At 46.8% G+C, this 20,100-nt stretch overlaps 1 long non-coding RNA gene across 2 annotated transcripts; it reads left to right on the top strand.

Moving 5' to 3' along the window:
- The first annotated feature begins 17 nt into the window (after window positions 1-17).
- On the top strand, window positions 18-19,071 carry LOC105476203 (uncharacterized). 2 transcript variants are annotated; one of them, XR_983949.2, is made up of 4 exons: window positions 18-7,567; window positions 9,162-9,347; window positions 9,561-9,654; window positions 12,940-19,071. It is a non-coding gene; the product is annotated as an uncharacterized lncRNA (long non-coding RNA). The 2 variants fall into 2 exon arrangements; XR_011611180.1 differs by having other exon boundaries at window positions 9,561-19,071.
- The last annotated feature ends 1,029 nt before the right edge of the window (window positions 19,072-20,100 follow it).

The following is a 20,100-nucleotide window of genomic DNA, read 5'->3' as shown; positions in this document are numbered from 1 at the left end:
GTAACCTACAGACCAACCGCTCCACCTCAGGTCCTGTGTGCTTCACGACTAAAATTCTCCGGCACTTTCAGCCTCATTGAAGAAAGATGAAATTCAGTTGGCTGTAACCAGGGACCTGGAGTAACGTGATGGTGTCTATTACCAGGGAATGGTGGTGAAAGTCTCTAACTCCTTTTAAGATACACTTTCTTCTGTGATCTGTTGACTTTTTTGCAGCCCAGCTGTTTCCACTCAAAATTGTGGCAGAGCAAGTTTGCCACTCAGAGCCTTGAATGGGGAGGAGGTCAGTGTTCCTCTCCCAGCAGGAGAACTGGTTTTGTTGCTTCCGGCCTCAGAGGTGACCTGGAGGCACTCAGAGAACTGGAGACCAGGAGGGGTGTTGTGTCAGGGCCAGTGACCAGGATTCTAACAAAGGGTTTTCCGCCAGGTGCTGGACATGCTGCTTACTGCATTCCTGGAGTGCAAGATTAGCTGGTCTATGCTCAGAGTGCCTGGGGCCTGAGTTTGCTGGAGATGTGGTCTTAGGACTCTCTGGGGAGGTGCGAGTTCATGTCCTGTAACTCTAGAACTGCCCAGAGCTTGGTGCGGTCATACACTCAGATCTGACCGACTGTCTATTCTTATCTTCTCCCAGGCTCTGGCAAGTTCACGAGGACACCGAGCAATCTCCCAGACTTAGACTGTACACTGGCTGCTCTAGTACTATTGCTGGAGGCTTCTCCCTCTCCTCCCCTTCCCAACAGTTCCCACTGCAGTGGGTGTGGCAGTGATACAGACAGGAAATAGAAGTGCTGTTGATGTTGGTGCTTCACCCTTAAAATTCTGTAGAACTTATAGGGTGTACTCCGGAAAAATGATTGCCATAACCTTCTTATTCATTGACTTATTTGACAAAATATGTACTGGGTCTACTAGGTGCCAGGCACTGTAATAGGTTCATGGAATAAATCTGTTAATAAAATAAAGAGCTCTTCTCTTGGGGAGGTTTTATTATAGTGAGAGGTGACAAGCAATAAATGTAATATTTTGACTCATTTGGAGGACTTCACCCCCAAATTTAGCCCAATCCATTTGGGAGGATGTATCCCTCTCTCTTGATGCCAGGTGCGGCCAGGGAGCCAGTGCTTGTCAAGAAACCTAACTTCCTGCTGTTGCAGGGGGTTCTGTTTTCCTTATGACCTGGGTAGAGAGAGAGCAGAGCCAATGAATACATACAGTGATGTATGTAATATGTGAGAAGGTGAGAGATACAGTAAAAGGGGAAAAACAGCAGATTAAGTACACGTTAGACATAGTTCCTGTTTCCAATCATCTGTCAACAGGGCATTTCATTCAAGGCCGTTAGAATCTGGTCCAGACACTGGTGGATCTACATCTGAGAACGAGGGCAGTCGCTCAGGGCTAGGACACGCTGCTTGGAAAGGTGGGGAGGCCTCAGCTGAAGTGATGCGTGGCTTGTGTAAGATTAATGCCCCTTTATGTTCACTTCTCCTGTCAAAAATGTAGGGAGAAGCTTGTGGTTATTCTTCTGGGGGATTGGAATTGTAAATGACTGAGGGACAGAGGTGCTGGCCATTTTTTATGCAGGTGAAATGATCAGGCAAAGGGCTAAGCCTGGGCTGTGGCCTTGCCTGCTTCTCTCTCGCAGTTGGCTGGGTGGGCTCTACTCTGCATTTCCTCCTGACCTTTAGATGCATGGGATTTCAGGGCTTAGTTCATTGCCAATGAAGCAGGAGTCGGGGCGCTTACTGAGCCTCTCCCTGTGTTTGCAAATAATTATCATTCAGTTCACAGTGGGTGCTGCAATGGTCTCACTTCCTTTAATTAATTTGTTCTGCATTAATTATTGGGATATTTTGTTTTATGAAGGTGAAGACTCACCCAGCCCGGCAGGTTCAGAACTGCCCTGTTGGCATTTGACTGACATGGGCTTGGTCTCCCAATTCAGCCCAAACCATTCAGAAGGATGCATCATTCTCTCTTGACATCAGGCGTGGCCAGGGAGCTGGTGCTTGCCAGGGAACCTGACCTCCTGGAGCAGAGATGTTGTCAGAGCTGCTGAGTCAGGGAGGTCAGTTCTGTTCATGACCTGTGTGGAGAGCGAGCGGAGTCAGCCAATAGAGAAAACCCCGGTGGGCTTGGGGTCGCACAGGAGAGTGGCTTCCGAGGCAATGTGTTAAGCGACCTTGAGACTGGAGGTCCTTCTGCCACAAGCCTCTGGAACTCAGGTGCCTGGAGGGTCCTGAAGTGTCCTTGGGGAATACAGCGCGGAGTTCTTCATGGGACATGAGGGATATTTCTGCTCAACTTTTTCTTGGCGTTTTTTCCTTGAGTGCTTTTCTAAAGCTGCATTTGATCCTTCCAAGTCATTCTCTCTGGTAGTCACTGCATGTTTCTTTCCTGGAGCTTCTGCACTCTGGTTGCAAGTTTATTCTCACTTTCTAGTGGAAATCCTCTGAAGCTGAAGGGCTGACCCACAGACCAGTGCGCCGGGCAGTGGAACTGTGGGAGGCATTGCTGGGTCTCCATGCAGAAGAGATTCATTCCGACTTGCCGACCTGTCACCCTCGTTATTGCTCTCGCCCCCTCATTGCCATCCCCCAGCCGCTGGACAGCTCGGCTCCTCTCCAGTCCATCCTCCAGGGTGGTTTTTCCCAATCTCAATTCTGACTGTGTCACTTGCCTCCTTAAAGCTCTTCAGTCTTACATTACATTACCCTTACATGACACACCTGGAACCTTGACTTGGCACACAGGTTCTCCCCTATCTTGTTCCTGTGCCCTTCTGCTCCAGGTCAGCTCCCACCACTCTCCTGTGGTTACTCAGTAACAGGGCTATTTGGGGAATGGTTGGAATACAGGAGACGTTTGAGTCTCCACACTTTTGCACATTTTGTTAGCTCTCTGGATTATCAGTTTCTAAACTCACCTTCTTCTTGAGGTCCTCGTGAACTTGCTCAAAACCTTCTGCCTCTGGGAAGCCTTTCTATCTCACACCAGGCCCAGTTCCTGCATCCTCGTCCCACAGCACCTTGCATCCCAGAGCCAGCCCCTCGTGGTAACTGTCAGTTGCTGTCCTGCTGGCCACCACTGTTCGATTATGCCCTTCCTGGAGCTGAGGTCTGGACCTTATTTATCCTTAGAATTCCAGGCCTCTCAGAGAGCTCTGCTTGAAGTAGGAAACGAGTGAATACTTCCTGAAAAATATGAACAAATGAAGGAACGAATAAAGTAAGAATCTCAATCAATCCTTTGTTCCAATGGAGATGTATGTTATCCAAGAACAAAGTTTCTCAATTTTTAAAAGCCCACATCTTTTTCAGAAGAAGCATAAAATCTTTTTCTTTAATGCAACTGAAATTTCAAAATAAATAAAATATTGTTGTTAAACCAAATCAATGCAATGAGGTTTGAATATGCTGATTCAATCTACAGACGCTGTACTCGGTAGGGACTGCAGTCTCCCATCCTGCATCATAGGCCCCTGCTGTGTGAGCCCGTGTTTAGTCAATTTGCTAAAAGTCAGATGGGTTTTGGCCATTTGGCAATCGGCTTTCTGCAAGGTCGCCCATGGCCCCATCACAGAGTGAGAGTGCCTGGTGTGGTGAAGGCACCGAGTCCATCTTCTAAGTCAGGTGCTGCTCTGTTTTCCCAGACCTGAAAACCCTGTCCCATAGTCACACGGAAAAGGCGGCTTCAAACTTCTGTAAGCCTAGACTGTGCAGCTCTACCAGCTGGAAGTTATTTCTCGTAATGAACTCAATTCTTTCATGCCATGCTTTAAGTCATTTCCCTCCTATTCTGCCTGAGAAGATGGAAGAAAACCTGCCTCATCTGGTGCCCAGTAGGTTGTTTCTTCAGTGAATGAAATCTGCAGACTGAATTTGCTTTTATGGTTGGCCACATCACAACTAAGTGTGTGTGTGTGTTCAGGCTGGGATCTAGGATGGGGTTCGGTCTGCCTGGGGGTCATTTTAAGTGGTCCAGGTTTAGGAGGGAGGGTTTGGAAGGAAGGAAGGGAGAGCTCTGATGTCAGAGTTAATTAAGGGAGTTAAGAACATGTGATTTGAAGTTTACATGGTTGGAGGAAGTACAGACTGGGAGAAGGAGATGGGAGGTGGTGTAGCTGAGTGTGGGATTCATGAGTTCCTCAGAGGTGGGCTGTACCCTCCCAGAGGAGGCCACAGAGAGTCTCACTTGTCAGAAGGCAGCTCAGAAGGCTGTGTCTGAAGCAGAGCCCCAGGTTCTGGGAATTGGGGGAGGAGCTAGGGACCAGTGGATATGAGTGGATGTGTCTTCCCACCTGGCAGGAGGTCCTCATTCGGCCAGGGAAGTTCCACATTAGGCTGGGTTTGGAGGTATAATTCGGGTTCTTCCAGAGTGTGTCTTAAATACCATGCTCTTCATTTTCTAGGAAATTCTGTAGCCCAGGTTAGACATTTTATGTCTGGCCCTACCATGATCTTCCCTCCATCCCCACCAGTGTCCTCCGAGGAGTCCTGGTCTCCAGAGGATCTTCTACCCTCCTCTCTCACCTTCTCCATTTGCTTGACTTTCTCTAGCTTGCTGCCCTCGGAGGACTGATTAGGGATCAGAACAAAGGAGGAGGAGCCAGAAGTCCTGGGTCCGGCTGCTGGCTTGGCTGGGCCTTGCTTTCTTCCTTCTGCAATGTGGGCAGCTTGCTGTTTCACCTCCCTTGAGCTGCCCAGTTAATGATCATTGAGTTCCCAGGGAGTGCAATGCCCTGCAGCTCTCCAGGATGCAAATTGGTAATTTTTACTTTTTGCCAAGCCTCTCACATCAGCTCCAGTTTCATAACCCCGGTCACCCTTCCCCTTTCCTCCCTTGCTGCACGTACTGACCCCTCCCCTCCAGCCCAGATGCACACCTGCAGGAAAAATTGGCACGGACTCCTTCCCATCTGTCACCACGTCGGATAGCTTGAGTGTGCTGATGACAGATAAAGTAATTGCAGAGCATACGAATGACTTAATATTTGATGTGTTAAAATAATTTTTTAATGCCATGCATTTGTATAATTTATAGCTGGAATCTATGGTTTTCGTCTTGCTTTCCCTTCCCACCTGGCTGCTTCTCCATGAGAATGGTGGGGCATTCGCCCTCTGGCCCCGTGGGTTTACAGGGAGAAATGGGCAACATTCTGCAGTGTTCACAATGACTGTTGATTCCTGAATCTCCAGGGCCTGTTGCATTGTGAGCATGTTAATGTGCTTAAAAATATTTGATGAATGAATTATTGAGGAGCAATTTGGGATTCATCCATCAAGCATTTTCGGAGGGCTAGTGTGTGCCAAACTCCATCCTAGGTAGTAGAACACAGCAATGAGCGAGACAGACCAGGCCTGTGCCCTCAAGGGGAGTAGGGTTTGGTGGGAAAAGCTAGCATTGAGTGAGCTGAGATGAGAAGGGTGGAAAGATTTGAATCAGGAGAGTGACATAATTTGATTTTTCTATGAAAAGATTCTAGTAGATTGCTAAGACCATCACTAGAGGTGGTCTACCATCTACTAGAGGGACACTGGTGGCCGCTGTGTAAGGTGGTTTGGGAATAGAGCCACTCATTGGGAGAGGAGGTCTCTGTCAGGTCAGCTCTTAGAGCTTAGCTGGGCTCAGATTTTGGCTTGGGGTGGGGGACAAGAAAGACAACAGAAGAAATCGGGCCAGTCTCTGCAAAGCGCTTTCAAACAACAGAATATTTGCAACGAGCAATCTTTGCCCCTCCCTCCTTACTTGTGTTACTTACATGCCTTGTCACCTAGGGGTATGTGTGGCCTTGGACATACAGTGAAGAAAGAGAAGATGAATGTAACCCCAAAAGGGTTATAGGCGGTGTTAGTTCCCCCTCTGTGTGGTGTCCCGTCCCACCCCCTTTCCTAGTCTGAGGTCCCCACTTTGTAGGATTTCCAAAGCTGCTGAGGGATATTATTTATACCACGGAAGTCAAGGAATTGCTGTTGTAACTCAGGCTTTCATTTTTCCTGGAGAGCTGGTTGTTCAGCCTTTTCCAGCACACCACTGCCTGCCACTTCTTTGTGGAGTTAGCAGGTTAGCAGCCTAAAGCCCGGATAGTGAGGGACTTCTATTTTAGCCTTAGCGCTGAAGTGGCGAATTCCTTTCTAACCAAGGCCTGTAATTTCTCCCCGTCTCAGCATGGCTGGTTTTGAACTTGTCTCTTTTGAACTTTTTTGCTTTTGAACTTCAGTTTGAGTTGGTGGTTCTTTTCCTACTCCCTCAGCTTTCTAGGGTGTTACTGATGGCAAAGGGAACACACACAAAAGTGCTGGACTCTGGGGAGGAAGTGCCTCCCTCTGTTCTCCATCCCCGCGTGAGCCGGCATTCCCCTCTTCCACTAGTGGAAACCCTCCTGCGCAGGCCACTTCCCATCCTTCCTCCAGTTCCTTCTTCATTGCCCACTTGGGATGCTTTCCCCACCTCTCTGCGGAAAGTAAAATTGGTTAGTTTTGGTCCTTACTTAAACTCTGGAATATGCGCAATAGATTATGTCATCAGCTTGGTGTAAAGCAAGCGTTCTGGACATGCAAGTAGGGGACCTGGGCTGGAGTCCACACTTTACCACTTACCAGCCATGTGATCTAATGTCTTTGAAGTTCAGTCTTTCTTATTGGTCAGGGGATGGTGATGATACCTCACACACGAGGTTATTCTAAGGATGGTGCATGGGAACTCATAAGCTATGCATGTCAAATGTGTTTCCTTAGATATTTTCTTGATCTAAAGGGACGTTTTAATGCATGAAGTTCACATGTTTACTCTGAAGAGGTGATGGAAAGTCACGAGGACACACAATCCTGAAGTTGCTCACACGGACCCAGAAATAATGCCAAGGTCACTATCCGAGCATCTGCCTTGGCCATGGCCCCAGGAGAGTTGGCCATTCAAAGCAAGAGCCCATCTTATGGCCTCTGAAAAGGTTTTGAGGAGGAAGATGATGCAGGGCTGGATGGAAGTTTTCAAAATGCTGCCAGATGAGGTTGGCATGGTCGAACCGTGGGTTTCTTTTTTCTTCTGTCTGTATACTCAGTGATAGCATAATAATATAACCTACATAGCAGGAGCTCACTGTTTACCAGCTTACCAGCTTCTGATGAGGAGCAGTGAGGAGGAAGTGGAAAGAGCCTTGTAGCTCACAAGCTAAAGGAGCTGTAATCGTCATCATCATCACCATCATCACCATTGCCATCATCACCATCATCATTGTCGTCATCATCACCATCATCATCATCACCATTGTCATCATCACCATCACCATCATCACTATCATCATCACCATCACCATCATCATCATCACCGTCATCATCACCATCATCATCATCACCGTCATCATCACCATCGTCATCACCATCATCTCACCATCACCATCACCATTGTCATCACCGTCACCATCATCAGTATCATCATCACCATCATCACCATCACCATCATCATCATCATCACCATCATCATCACCATCACCATCATCATCATTGTCATCATCATCGTCGTCGTCATCATGTCTGCCACAGGGGAAGGGCTGATACTTGCTCAGGTGGGGTATTACCTCTTTGTCCCCAAAACCACTATACTTGTCTTCCCCAGATCAAGCACATCATTTAATAAGGGTCCCGGGAGCGTTGAAAAGCAACACATCATCAGAGAACCAGGACAGGTGATGCTATTTAGCTCATGCATCACCTTTTGCCACCCAGTGGTGGGTAGAGGAAGAAGGGATGGGACAAGACCTTAGCATTCAGGGTTTTGCAAAGTGTCCCATGAAAAAATCTCTTCACTGCTCTAATTCCTGAAATCTCTCCAGTCCCTTGTCATGTGGCTCCACAGTCCCCTCCTAAGACCATCATTTTTCACTTGGGACACCAATCCCCATGTGATAAGGTGCCTCCTTGAGCCTTCTAGAGCCTGTCACCTCCATCGTCAGTTGGATGACAGTGGAGTCCTCTTCTACCTAAGCACTCTGTAAGGCTTGGAGGGGAGTGAAGGGTGGACAGGAGGATGGTGGGTATTGCAACCTCTGGTTGGTAGTTTTACAAGAGAGATGTGCTTTCACCATAGCCAACTAGAGCCAAACTAGTCATGAGAAATGTAGATTCTGCTATGGGCTAATTCAATGGAAGTTTCAAGTTAGTGGTGGGTGAGATAAAGGGATTATAGAAGTGGAAAGCTGGATAATTCAGCCCCTTACCTCCTTAAAAGCTCCCTACCTCCTCCTTAATCTCACTTCCAACATGCAGGCATCAGGGTATTGAGCCAAGAAATTCATAGAGGAAACACAAAGGGCCAACAAGAGATGAAAATACACCTAACCTCACTTATAACAAAAATGCAAATTCAAATGAGACAACAAGAATCCCAGGAAACTAACCTGTGTCAAAAAAGAACAAAAAGATGTATACGTGAGGACATTTATTGCAGTGTTGTTTGTAGTAGGGAATAACTGGCAACAAATGTACCTGAATAAGTGAATGATTAAGTGTATCATGGGGCCGGGAGCAGTGGCTCATGCCTGTAATCCCAGCACTTTGGGAAGCCGAGGCAGGCAGATTGTTTGAAGCCAGGAGTTTGAGACCAGCCTGGGCAGCATAGCAAAACCCTGACTCTACAAAAAATGTGAAAGTAAGCCGGGCATGGTGGTGCACACCTGCAGTCCCAGCTGCTCAGGAGGCTGAGGTGGGAGGGGTGCTTGAGTCCAGGAGGTGGAGAGCTGTGGCCATGCCACTGCATTCCAGCCTGGGCAACACAGCAGTGTCTGTCTCAAGACAATGTATTATGGGTCATCTATGTAATGAATACTCTAGTAGGCATTAAAGCAATGGGTAGGCTTTAAACTTCCCAAGGTAAAAATTGTCCTTGTGAAATTAAAAAACAAGGTGCAGAACAATTTGTATGTTTCCATTGTGCCAAAGGATTCTCTGTGGAGTGTGTGTGTAAAAAAGAGTGGATGGATACATACCTAACTTAAGATAGGATGCATCTCAGAAGTGAGATTAAGGAGGAGGACATAGGGAAGCTATTAATTTTTACTTTGTACATGGCTTATTATTTGAATTTTTGTAATAAAAAATCCTAAAAGAGGTATTTACCAAACAGAATATGTAACTAACTCTATCTTGCTCCTGTTCTCTAAGAGCTGGCAAATGCAGACTTTCACACACATCTCAGAACGTGGTCAGGCACGGATAGGTTGGTGTGATGCTGGCTGACATCTGGACCTGGTTCTTCTCCCTGGAGTGGGGAAAAATCGTGTGAAGACAGTACATATTGTGCAGGTCCTGGGGGAAACTCCTGTCTCTCAAGAAAGAGCCTGATATCAGGTGGGCAAACGTCTGTGGCAGCCACACTGGGGTGATCCAATGTGGGATTCAGGGGATCAGTCTATCAGCAGGGTCCATGTTATTCCAAGACCTGGGAAAGCAGGCAGGCAGCAACTGGAAGCTTGTCCAGATGTCGTGGAGCCATCTGAAAGCTTGTCAAGATGTCACAGTGACAAAGTTGATACCTGTACCGGTGTTTATACATGTTTACAGAAGGAACAAGAGAGGAATCCGGAAAGAAAGAGCAAGACAAGATGCCAGTGCACGAGAAATCAGGATTCCCTGGAGGCATCCACAGCTTGTTGAGGTATGGAGAAATATACAGAGCCAGTCACCAGAAGCACAAGCACGCAGCGGGTGGTGGGACCCCGGCAGGCTGATCTCGACAGTGATTGGTATCGAGGGTAACGGTGTTTGTGGCCAGTGTGTACGGGTGCACTCCAGGGGTGTCTAGGTGCCTAGGAGGGACAGCCAGATGGCCCCAGCTGCGGAGAAGCAAGGCTGGAGATTCGGGACAGGAGGCTGCAGCCTGGAATGGAAACTGGCTCCCGGCGCCTTCCTCTTTAAGCCTGCAAGAGCCCTAGTCTGGATGGACCCCTTGCGAGCTGTGTGTGCGTGAGGTCTGGCCCCTTGCTGTGTGCAGACAAGCTGCTGGGCAAAGCCTGGCCATTGAAGCGTTGCCTGCCGGCTTCAGGAGGTGGACATCACATGCGTCCGTGTGGCGGGGCAGCCTGGCCTCCGTGGGCTGCCAAGGCTGCTGCTCTGCTGCCCTCTGTTCATGGCGCCTAAGCACAAGCCTGCAGGAGGCAACTGAGTGGAAAGTCAATATAACAATCTGGTGTTCTCCTCCTGGCATCCTGACAGCCTCTGCACTGTGGGAACTCTTGTCATGGGACAGGGTGGAGATGAGACAGGGGCGAGCTCCAGAGACTCTCTTTGGAGTAGGCCTCCTCACGGGTGCTCCCCGACCAGGCCAGCCCAGGATGGCAGCTGCTCTACGGTGTCCTGCCTGGCAAGTGCTAGCAGCTCCCTGGGTGGGGAGGGAGGTGTTGGGTCTGTGGGGACAGTAGCTTCTCTGGGTGAGTCCCCTCCACGCTTCACCTCTCTGCGACAGCTGGTCTCCTTTCCCACCACAGCACCGCAGAAGAAGCTGGGAGAGGGCGCTGGTGAGGGAGCTGCGTCCTGGCCTGGCCTTTGCCACCCGTGTGGCCCTGGGCAGGTCATGAACCTCTCTAAGCCTCACACTGCACACTTGTAAGATGCTGGCTATCAGCCTGTCTCTGCCTTGCAGGGCCGCAGTGAGATGGGAGCGGCGCCGGGGATTGGATTGAGTGCCTCTGAGGTGCCAAGCACTGGCGCCCCACATACCTGTTCGGTTTTGTTCATGGTTTTCATCACTATGTAACATACAACCCAGCATGCTTATTTATTATCTCCATTATCCATCTCCCGCTCTAGAAAGAAAGTTTCATGAAGAGAAAGCTTTTGGCATCATTTGTTCGCCACGTTTAGAGCAGTGCCTCGCACGTCGGAGAGGCTCAAAATCACGGGTGGAGTAATGAATGAATGGGGGTGTCACTGAGTCCTTGCTGAGATGATCCACAGTAGAGACGGGAGCGTGGGATGTAGGATCATGGTTATGAATTCACAGAGGAGCATGCAGTGGTCCTGGCATTGAAACTAGCTGTAACGCTAAAGTCTGCACTATTCAGTGTGCTAAACAAAATGGGATCCATGAAAGTGCTGCTAGGCTGTAAAGCGCTGTATGCCCATAAGCTGTTATAAGAATTGCACCTTCCCTTGCCTGATGATCTGAACATAAAATTCCTGTTTGTGCAGTGTCTTGCAGCGTCCGCCCTCAGCCTTCACACTTGCCTGGTTTTAGTTAGCACGGACAATTCTCAGCTTTTTGCTGGTCCTCAGATTTTATATTATCCATAGCCAATCTGTAATCCAAGGCTGATTTTCCTGGGCCACCCTGCACGTTCACTGCCATCTCTCTCCTGTCTGCTGGTGGAGAGTGCTCCTGAGGTTAGCACAACTTTTTGTGACCAGCTCAAGCCAAACTGTTGCAGAGTGGAGGTCCTGTAAGAGACACGCCGAATTCCTCGTCAGAGTGTGCCGCTATCTGCTGCTGAGGTGGACTCCCGCTCCTCCCCTCCTTAGCCTTGGTGCCTGAGACTCCCGCTCCTCCCCTCCTTAGCCTTGGTGCCTGAGAATCAGGTGGAAACTCTGGACATCTTTTTTTTTTTTTTTTTAAATTAATTTTTTTTTTATTTTTTGAGACAGAGTTTCACTCTTGTTGCACAGGCTGGAGTGCAGTGGTGCAATCTTAGCTCACTGCAACCTCCACCTCCCGGGTTCAAGCGATTGTCCTCTCTCAGCCTCCTGAGTAGCTGGGGTTACAGGGGTGCACCACCACGGCCACCTAATTTTTTGTATTTTTAGTAAAGACAGGGTTTCACCATGTTGGCCAGGCTGGTCTCAAACTCCTGACCTCAGGTGATCCACCCGCCTCGGCCTCCCAAAGTACTGGGGTTACAGGCATGAACCACCGTGCCCGATCGACAGCAGTTTTACATCGAATATGCACTTACAGGTTCTCTACTTCCATCCTGTTATGAATGTCCCCTTTGATCTGGCCCTGCACTGCATCTCTACGTCCTCACTCGGACTTCACTCCACGCCTTTCTCTCTGCTGTCCCTTTTCTGTCTCTCGCTCTCTTTCTGTCGCACACATAGGCCAGGACTTAGATATGATGCTTGTGCTCAGGGACCAGCGGGGTAGTGTGGGGAGGGAGAAAAGCCAGACAGCACGTCTCTCCCTCTCACCCTCCTGTCTGGAACTCCACGCTCAGCTGCCTGTCTCCCTCCGATCTTGAGAAAGGCCTCTGGAAGACTGTGCTCCTTCTTGTGGTCGGAGAACAAGGCTTTCCCTCCACAGCTGAAGAATCTGAGCAGCGGGGGAGGGTGGTGCAGAAGAGTTTTCTCCCCTCGTGATGGGGAGAGGGTGGCTTTCTGATGTCTTCCAGGGAGCAGGTGTTCGTCCAGGCAGTCCCCAGGGGTTCCTCAGCAGTGGAAACAAAGGGGCAGGTGGGAGAAGGAAAGGCGTGAGCTTTGGAGTCAGATCGGCTCTGAACTCTGACTCCACCCTTTCCTGGGTGTTCACTGTTGGTCTCTGAGCTTCAGCATCTCCCTCGGTAGAATCTCAGCTCTCAGGGTTGCTGTGAGGATCGGATGAGATGGCTTCTGAAGTACCCTATAAACAAAGTGTGTTCATATTAGTCATTCCAACTGTGACAAAGTGGAGAAAAGTTTATGTACCAGCATTTCCCTTAGAGAAAGCTGATTTGTTGGGGAAATACCTTGATCTGTGCTTTGGAACAGAAGCTGAAAGTTCAGGAGGACCTGGTTGTGGGCGGAATGCCTGGCATGGCAAGGGGAGGGCTTGTGCTTGATTCTGTGGGTTTCAGGGAGAGGAAAAATGAGAGGGAAAGGCTGTGAGGTGCGTGAAGCGACCCCAGCCCATGGCCACCTGCCCATATTCAGTTTCTCTGAATTTACAAGGTGCTTGCATGTGACTTTTTCACAGCGATTGGGGTTTGGGGTGACATTTGGATCGACGTGGGGCAGCACGGAGGTAGATGAACAGATGAACTGCCTGGAGGTGGGAGAGTCATAAGCGGGTAAGCAGCAGATTCACAGACATTGTGAGGAGGTCTTTGCATGCTCATGGGGCAAGAAATTGGGGCTCAGATCAGGTTTAACTGGGGCGTTTGTGGACTAGGAAGTTACAATGGACATCTTGTAACCTCCTAGGCTATCATCGCCATTGTCATCACCATCATCATCTTCCTCATCCCTGTTTAGTAGGGAGAGAGAAACAGGTTCGAGTGCAGTGCTTTGCTCAGTCAAGGTCACATGGCACCAATGGTGACAAGACTAGTTTTAAATTCCCCATTGCCTGTCTCCAGGCTATGACCGTTCTCTCTGAGCCAGACCACCTGTCTATCATGAAGGACATGTGGTCTCAGGTAACAGGTGAGGAAACTAATCTCTTAGGAATTGCACAATCTGCCCAAGGCTAGACCTGGGCTTAATGCAGGGTGCTGAGCACAGGCAGGGGATACCTGCAGGAGGAGGCCACTGGCTGGGCCTGCAGGGCTGAGAGGAGCTGTTTTCCTTTTGGACAAATTGCTTCACTTATGGGGATGACCACCCCTCCTAATCCTGCCTGCTAATTGTACTAAAGCTTCCCCTCTTTGCCAGGGGATTGAGGGCTGTGGTGACAGGACTGGGCACAGGACCCGGGAGTGTGCCTACACCCTCTGCTTTGATGCCCTGGCTGCACCTGCTTCATTCTTGTGGAGCCTGGTTTCATTTGGTCACACTTCAAAGCATAATCTCACATGAAAAGGCCAAATTTAGCTTTAATCAAACAACTACTGAACATGAAATCTTCGAAGGATCATTACCAACTCTGATTATTGATGACTAGGAAGGAAGGTCTAGGAAGAGAGTGATCGGTTACATCATTGAATGCTCATGGAGGGTTTAAAAGCCAATCCTGTGTGTGTACATCTTATTTTTTAATTTCAGAAAGCTTAACACCTGTGTCAGATGTCCTCTTGGAAGCCGTGGAAACCCTGTTGGCTATGCAGACAAAGAGACTGGCCCCAGGACGGTTGTAGGACAGCAGGGCTGGGATCTTTCCATACCTTGTAGATCAGTATTTCTCTATCTCAGTTACACTGTCAAATGGTCGCCAGCTCAATTCTTCACCTAAGGCAGGAGAAATGAGGAAAGGTGAGGAAGAAAAGGGAACTAGGAGATTCCCCCAAACAGCTCTCTTTAAAAGGAGGCGAACAACAGAGGGGGAAAGGATAGGTTGGCAGGGTTTTGCTGACGTACCATTGGAGATCTATTGTAGCACCAGTGCATCAATGGTAATGACTCAGTGATTGCCAAATACCCACCTGCCACCGTTGGCATGCTTGTCATTAAGATAGAAATTAGCCCAGTTCAACCTGGGTTCTGTGTGGGAAGCTGCTTACATGGTTTCCCTACTCTGGGTCCCGGGACATCCACCCTTCATCAAGTACTGGTCATCCTGTCTAAAGATACCTAGAAAAGTTCTTCAATTCACAACATTAAGAAGATGCCAGGAGGGTTTGTGGAGGATGACAGCCCGCTGTCTGTGTTGAGCGTTTGCGTAGGCAGTGGTGAGCTGGGGCGGCTCACACCCACTCATGAGAGCCAGCTGGGAGCATCTCTTCCCAACTCTGCATCAGTGGCATCACTGTGGTTGCTTGAAATTGGCCATGGTGGGAGTTTTAAAAATTTATGTATATTTTTCCAGCTATATATCTAATTGACAAATATATACAAATAAAAATTGTATATATTTAAGGTGTATAATGATTTGATGTAAGTATACATTGTAAAATGATTATCACAATCAAGCTAATTAACCCATCCATCACCATATATAGCAGCTATTTTTCTTTGTAATGGAAATACAATACTTAAGATCTACTCTCTTAGTGAATTTCAAGTATACAATACATTATTATTGACTATAGGATAGTCACCATGCTGTCAGGATGGTGACTCCAGAACTTATTCATCTTATAACTGTAAGTTTGTACACTTTGACCAACATCTTCCCAGTTTCCCCAAGCCCCAGCCCTTGGTAACCACTATTCTATTGTCTGTTTCTATGAGTTTGGCTTTTTAAAGATTCCACTTGTAAGTGAGTTCATTCACTATGTGTCTTTTTTTTGTGTGTGTGTCTGGTTTATTTCACTTAGCATAACGTCCTCCAGGGTCATTCATGTTTTTTGTTTTTTGTTTTTTTTGTTTTTTCCCCAGTGGGAGGATTTCCTTCTTTTTAAAGACTGAACAATATTCCATTGTGTATAGATACGACATTTTCTTTATCCGTTCATCCATCAGAGGACACTTAGGCTGTTTTCACACCTTGGCTATTGTAAAATGTGCTGCAATGAACGTGGGAATGCAGATATCTCTTTGAGACAGTGATTTGATTTCCTTTGGATATATACTGTGAAGTGAAATCGCTGGATCATATGGTAGTTCTATTTTTAACATTTTGAGGAACCTCCACACTGTTTTGCATAATTGCTGTATCAATTTACATTCACATGGTGGAGGTATTTACACCATGAAAATTGGCAGACAAATCAGGGCTTTTCCTTTGCTGGAGAGTCGGATTAAAGCATATATCAGCAAAACAACAATGAGATACCACTGCACATTCATGAGAATGGCTAAAATTCAACACAGGCAACACCAAATGTTGGCAAGGATGTGGAGTAACAGAAACTCTCACTTATTGCTGGTGGAAATGCAAAATGGTACAGCCACTTTGGAAGGCAGTTTGGAGGTTTCTTACACGACTAAACACACTCTTACCATATGCTCCAGCAATTGTGCTCTTTGGTATTTACTCAAAGGATTGAAAACATGTCCATACAAAAACCTGCATGCGAATGTTTATGGAAGCTTTATTCGTAATTGCCAAAAATTGGAAGCAACTAAAATGTCTTTCAATAGGTGAATGGATAAACAACTGGTGGTATAGCCATACAGCGGAATATTATTCAGTGACAGGAAGAAATGGGCCATCAGGCCACAAAAAGACGTGGAGGAACCTGAAAGACACATTGCTAAGTGAAAGGAGCCAGCCTGAAAAAGCTACATATTGTATGATACCGAATATAAGACACTCTGAAAAAACCCTAAGTCCTGAGAACGTATCAGTGGTTTCCAGGGCCTGGTGGGTAATAGTGAATTGTATGGATAGGTAAAGCACAGGGATTTTTAGGGTGGTGAAATAATTCTGTAAGATACTGTAATGGTGGATGCATGACACTATGCATTTTCAAAACCCAAAGAGCTGTACAACAGAAAGAGTGAACCCTAAGTCAACTATGGATTTTAGTCAATAATAATGTATCAATATAGGCTCATTAGTATCACAATGCAAGATGTTAATAATAGGGAAAACTGTGGGGCTGGGAAGAGAAGGGAGTATATGGGAATTGTCTGTATTTTCTGCTCAGTTTTTTCTGTAAACTTTAAATTGGTCCAAAATTAAAGCTTATAAATTTTAAAAGTGTAGCAGCACGTCTCTGTACATGTCATGCCTTATTGAACCAGTGGTGCCTCTTGGGTGGAAGCAGAAAGCAATTTTATCCTTTCATTCTGTGTCTTGTCAGGGTCTCTCTTCTCCTTATTGATACCCTTGGTAGATCCTGTAACTTTCCTCGTCCCTCTCAGGCATTAAAGAAATCTTGCCTGGAGGTGTTAAAAGTCAATCAAGTTCATTTAATGATTTAAGCCTCCATCTCTGACCTGATTCAGTGCTTTCCCCCTCCCTCAGCCTCGGCCTGCCTCTGGTAGGGAGGCCAGCAATAAGGAAGGAGGGAAAGGGGAGGATTCCCCTCTATGTCACTTCCTGCCCTTCCCCTCTTCCTTCCCTACTCAGGATTCTGCTTTTGGCTCCTTTGGAATTGGAGGAGGGGAAGTGGGAGAGGCAAGGTACAGGTGCAGCCTGGCTTTGGTGGCCTCTGGGAGCGCAGCTGTCCCATTTCTGGCTCTCTGGAAGGCAGAGCTTTTCTGGGTTCCTGGGTCCAGGTTGGCCTCTCTATGTTTAACCACTTTGACCACCACGGCCCAGGGCTCCCTGTGGTCCGAGCACAGCACAGGATGTCTTGAAGTTGGAACTCCCTTGCTCAGGGTGCACTTAGGGCAAGTCCAGCCTCTCCTTCCCTCCCTTAGCTGCAGCCAGGGAGCTGGCCAGCCTCTTGCCTGGATGTGTTCACGGTCTGTGGCTAATGTGAAGGCACCTCCTGGGTCCATGAACAGTAGAGCACAATGCTGTGACAACTTGCGCTCTGAAGAAATCCACTTGCCGGTCTGTGCATCGCTCTTCAAGCCTGTCCTTCCAGATCCTCCAGTGGATGATGGGCTCAGGGTCACCGGGTTGGCAGTTGGGTCCTGCTCACCAAGTTCTGCATGGATGTGCTGTCACTCCTCATTAGAGCACAGGGCTGCTGACACCCTTTCCCCCGTAGCTCTGGGCCACAGCTGACAGAGAGGAGGTCAGAAAAAGGCAGCCCCAACATTCAGAAGCTGGCCTGGCACCCACAGCTGGGTCTTGCCATTCTCATAGGGGTTTGAACAGCCAGGCAGAATATCAGCCTCAGAATACTCCGAGAGCATGAAAACAAGACCAAGCGAAACCACTTCGTAATTGTCTCGACACAGACAAAAACAAGGTCGCTCTGCCGCACAGCTGACTTGGCTGAGAAATGACTCTCTGACTTCTTTACCAATTAGGGCTGTGTCCTGGCTCTGGTGTCTCCTCCCTGCAGTTAGGACTTAGTGAGATGCCAACACGGAATTGCCTCTACTTTCTGATAGCACCCAATCTAGAGGGAAGCCCCACTTCCTTAGACTCCCCGTGTCACAAATAAAAGCCTAATTCTTGACATAAGTGCTTCTAACACCTCCTTAGTGAGACACATGGTTCCTTCATGGTCCTGCAGCAAGTAAGAAGCCCCGCTTGTGTGTTCCTGGTGGGCTTTGGCTGGAGAACACTGACAGAAACAAAAGCAAAAGATACATTCTAACCGCTTATTACATGTAGTTTCCCCTCTCTGCACCATTTTTATTCTGCCAAGATAATAACTATTTCCTTCTTTCCTTCCTTCCTTCTTCCCCTCCCTTCCTTCTCATTTCCCCCTGATCACAGAATATTATTTGGCCAGGTGTGGTGGCTCACACCTGTAATCCAGCACTTTGGGAGGCCAAGTTGGGAGGATTGCTTGAGGCCAGGAGTTTGAGACCAGCCTGGGCAACATAGTGAGACCTCTATCTCTAAATAATAAATAATAAATGAATAAATAAATAAAATTAGCTGGGCAAGGTGGCGGGCACCTGGGGTCCCAGCTACTCAGGAGCTATGGCAGAAGGATCGCTTGAGTCTGGGAGGTTGAGGCTGCAGTGAGCTCTGATCGCCCCACTGTCCTTCAGCCTGCTTGACAGAGTGAGACTCTGTCTCAACAAAACAACCTAAAATATTATCCACAATTCCTTACTTGAAACCATAGAAGATGGATGCTTTGGAATCCAGAAGATTTTTGATACTAGAATGGCACACAGACTGAATATTGTATAACCTGCAGGAATTCTGGGGCAGAGCCCATCCGCAGTGGAATAGAAGTGTGTCCACAAGACATGGGACAAATATAGACGATAGAAAGATTCATAATTATACCCTATATAAAGGCTCATGCCGGTTCAGATCAAGTTTTTGTTGCAAAATGAGTTTTTACTAACTTCATGGAAAATGTCCATTTTGAAAGCTTTTTTTGGATTTCTGAATTATAGATAAGGAATATAGGCCTGTACAGATACATATACATACATAAAATTGGATGAAAGTTGGAAAATACAGAAAACCACCAAGAAAAATATTCGTAATCCTACCATTCAGAAGTAACCACAAACATTTTGGTATATGTACCATTTTGTTTGCATCTTTTACATATATCAAAGATCTTTTACATATTTATATATGTAAAATATACACACACATGTATATATTTTTACTTATTCCCCCTCCAGAGAAACAGAATTCACATTTTCACTTAAATATATAAAGTGAACATTTATCTATGTCATTAAATATTCTACTATAGCCTAATGTCTGTTTTGAGTTTTATTGTATTGTTATTCCTTAATTTATCAAACATTTAGGTTGATTACAATTTTTCATATTATAAATAACAACGTAATGAGCATAGTTATCCATATAACTTTTGGTGTGTCCTAATTTTTTTCCTAGGATAAATTACTAGATGTAGAATTACTGGGTCAAGGGGTATAAAAGATTTTTAAGAAAGGTTTTCAAAAAGTTTACAAAAGAAACTTAAAAAATACGTTTTCATCAAAAAGTTTACAAAAAAGTTGGTAAATGATTTTTATACATGAAAATGAGTGCTTGTTATTGATTTCACTCATAACCGTTTATTTAGAATAAACATCTGTATTCAGAACACGGTCACATCTATTTTTTTTTTTTTTGAGACAGAGTCTCACTCTGTTGGCCAGGCTAGAGTGCAGTGGTGCAATCTCAGTTCACTGCAACCTCTGCCTCCTGGGTTCAAGTGATCATTCTGCTTCAGCATCCCCAGTAGCTGAGACTACAGGGGCATGTCACCATGGCAGGCTAATTTTTGTATTTTTAGTAGAGACAGGGTTTCACCACATTGGCCAGGCTAGTCTTGAACTCCTGACCTCGTGATCCACCCGCCTTCGCCTCCCAAAGTGCTGGGATTACAGGCGTGAGCCACCGCGCCCGGCCACGTTTGCATCTATTGAGCATACCTTATAAATGGGTGCCCAGGGGAGAGAATTCAGTCATGGGTTCTTAGTTTCTGTTTCCGGGTAGGCCAGTAAAGCCCCTTCCTCATCCCTCTTTTCCGCTTATCGCTAGAGACAGAAACTAAAAACCACGATTTCAGGCTACTAAAAGCCTAAAACAAAACAGAACAGAATAAAACAGAACAGAAAACAACAACAGAATAAGGTGGATTGGACAAGCTTGTAATGTTTGAAAGAAACCCAGAACCTATACTCTGTATCTTAATTTAATAAAAATGTTTAGAGAGTTTTAAAAATCTTTCCTCCTTAAATTTATTGAACCTAAGAGGAATTTCTTGAT

The sequence above is a fragment of the Macaca nemestrina genome, chromosome 12 (genome assembly GCF_043159975.1).
Source record: "Macaca nemestrina isolate mMacNem1 chromosome 12, mMacNem.hap1, whole genome shotgun sequence".
Classification (NCBI taxonomy): Eukaryota; Metazoa; Chordata; class Mammalia; order Primates; family Cercopithecidae; genus Macaca; species Macaca nemestrina.
Note: the sequence above shows the minus strand (reverse complement) of the source record. Positions and strands in the feature narration are given on the sequence as shown.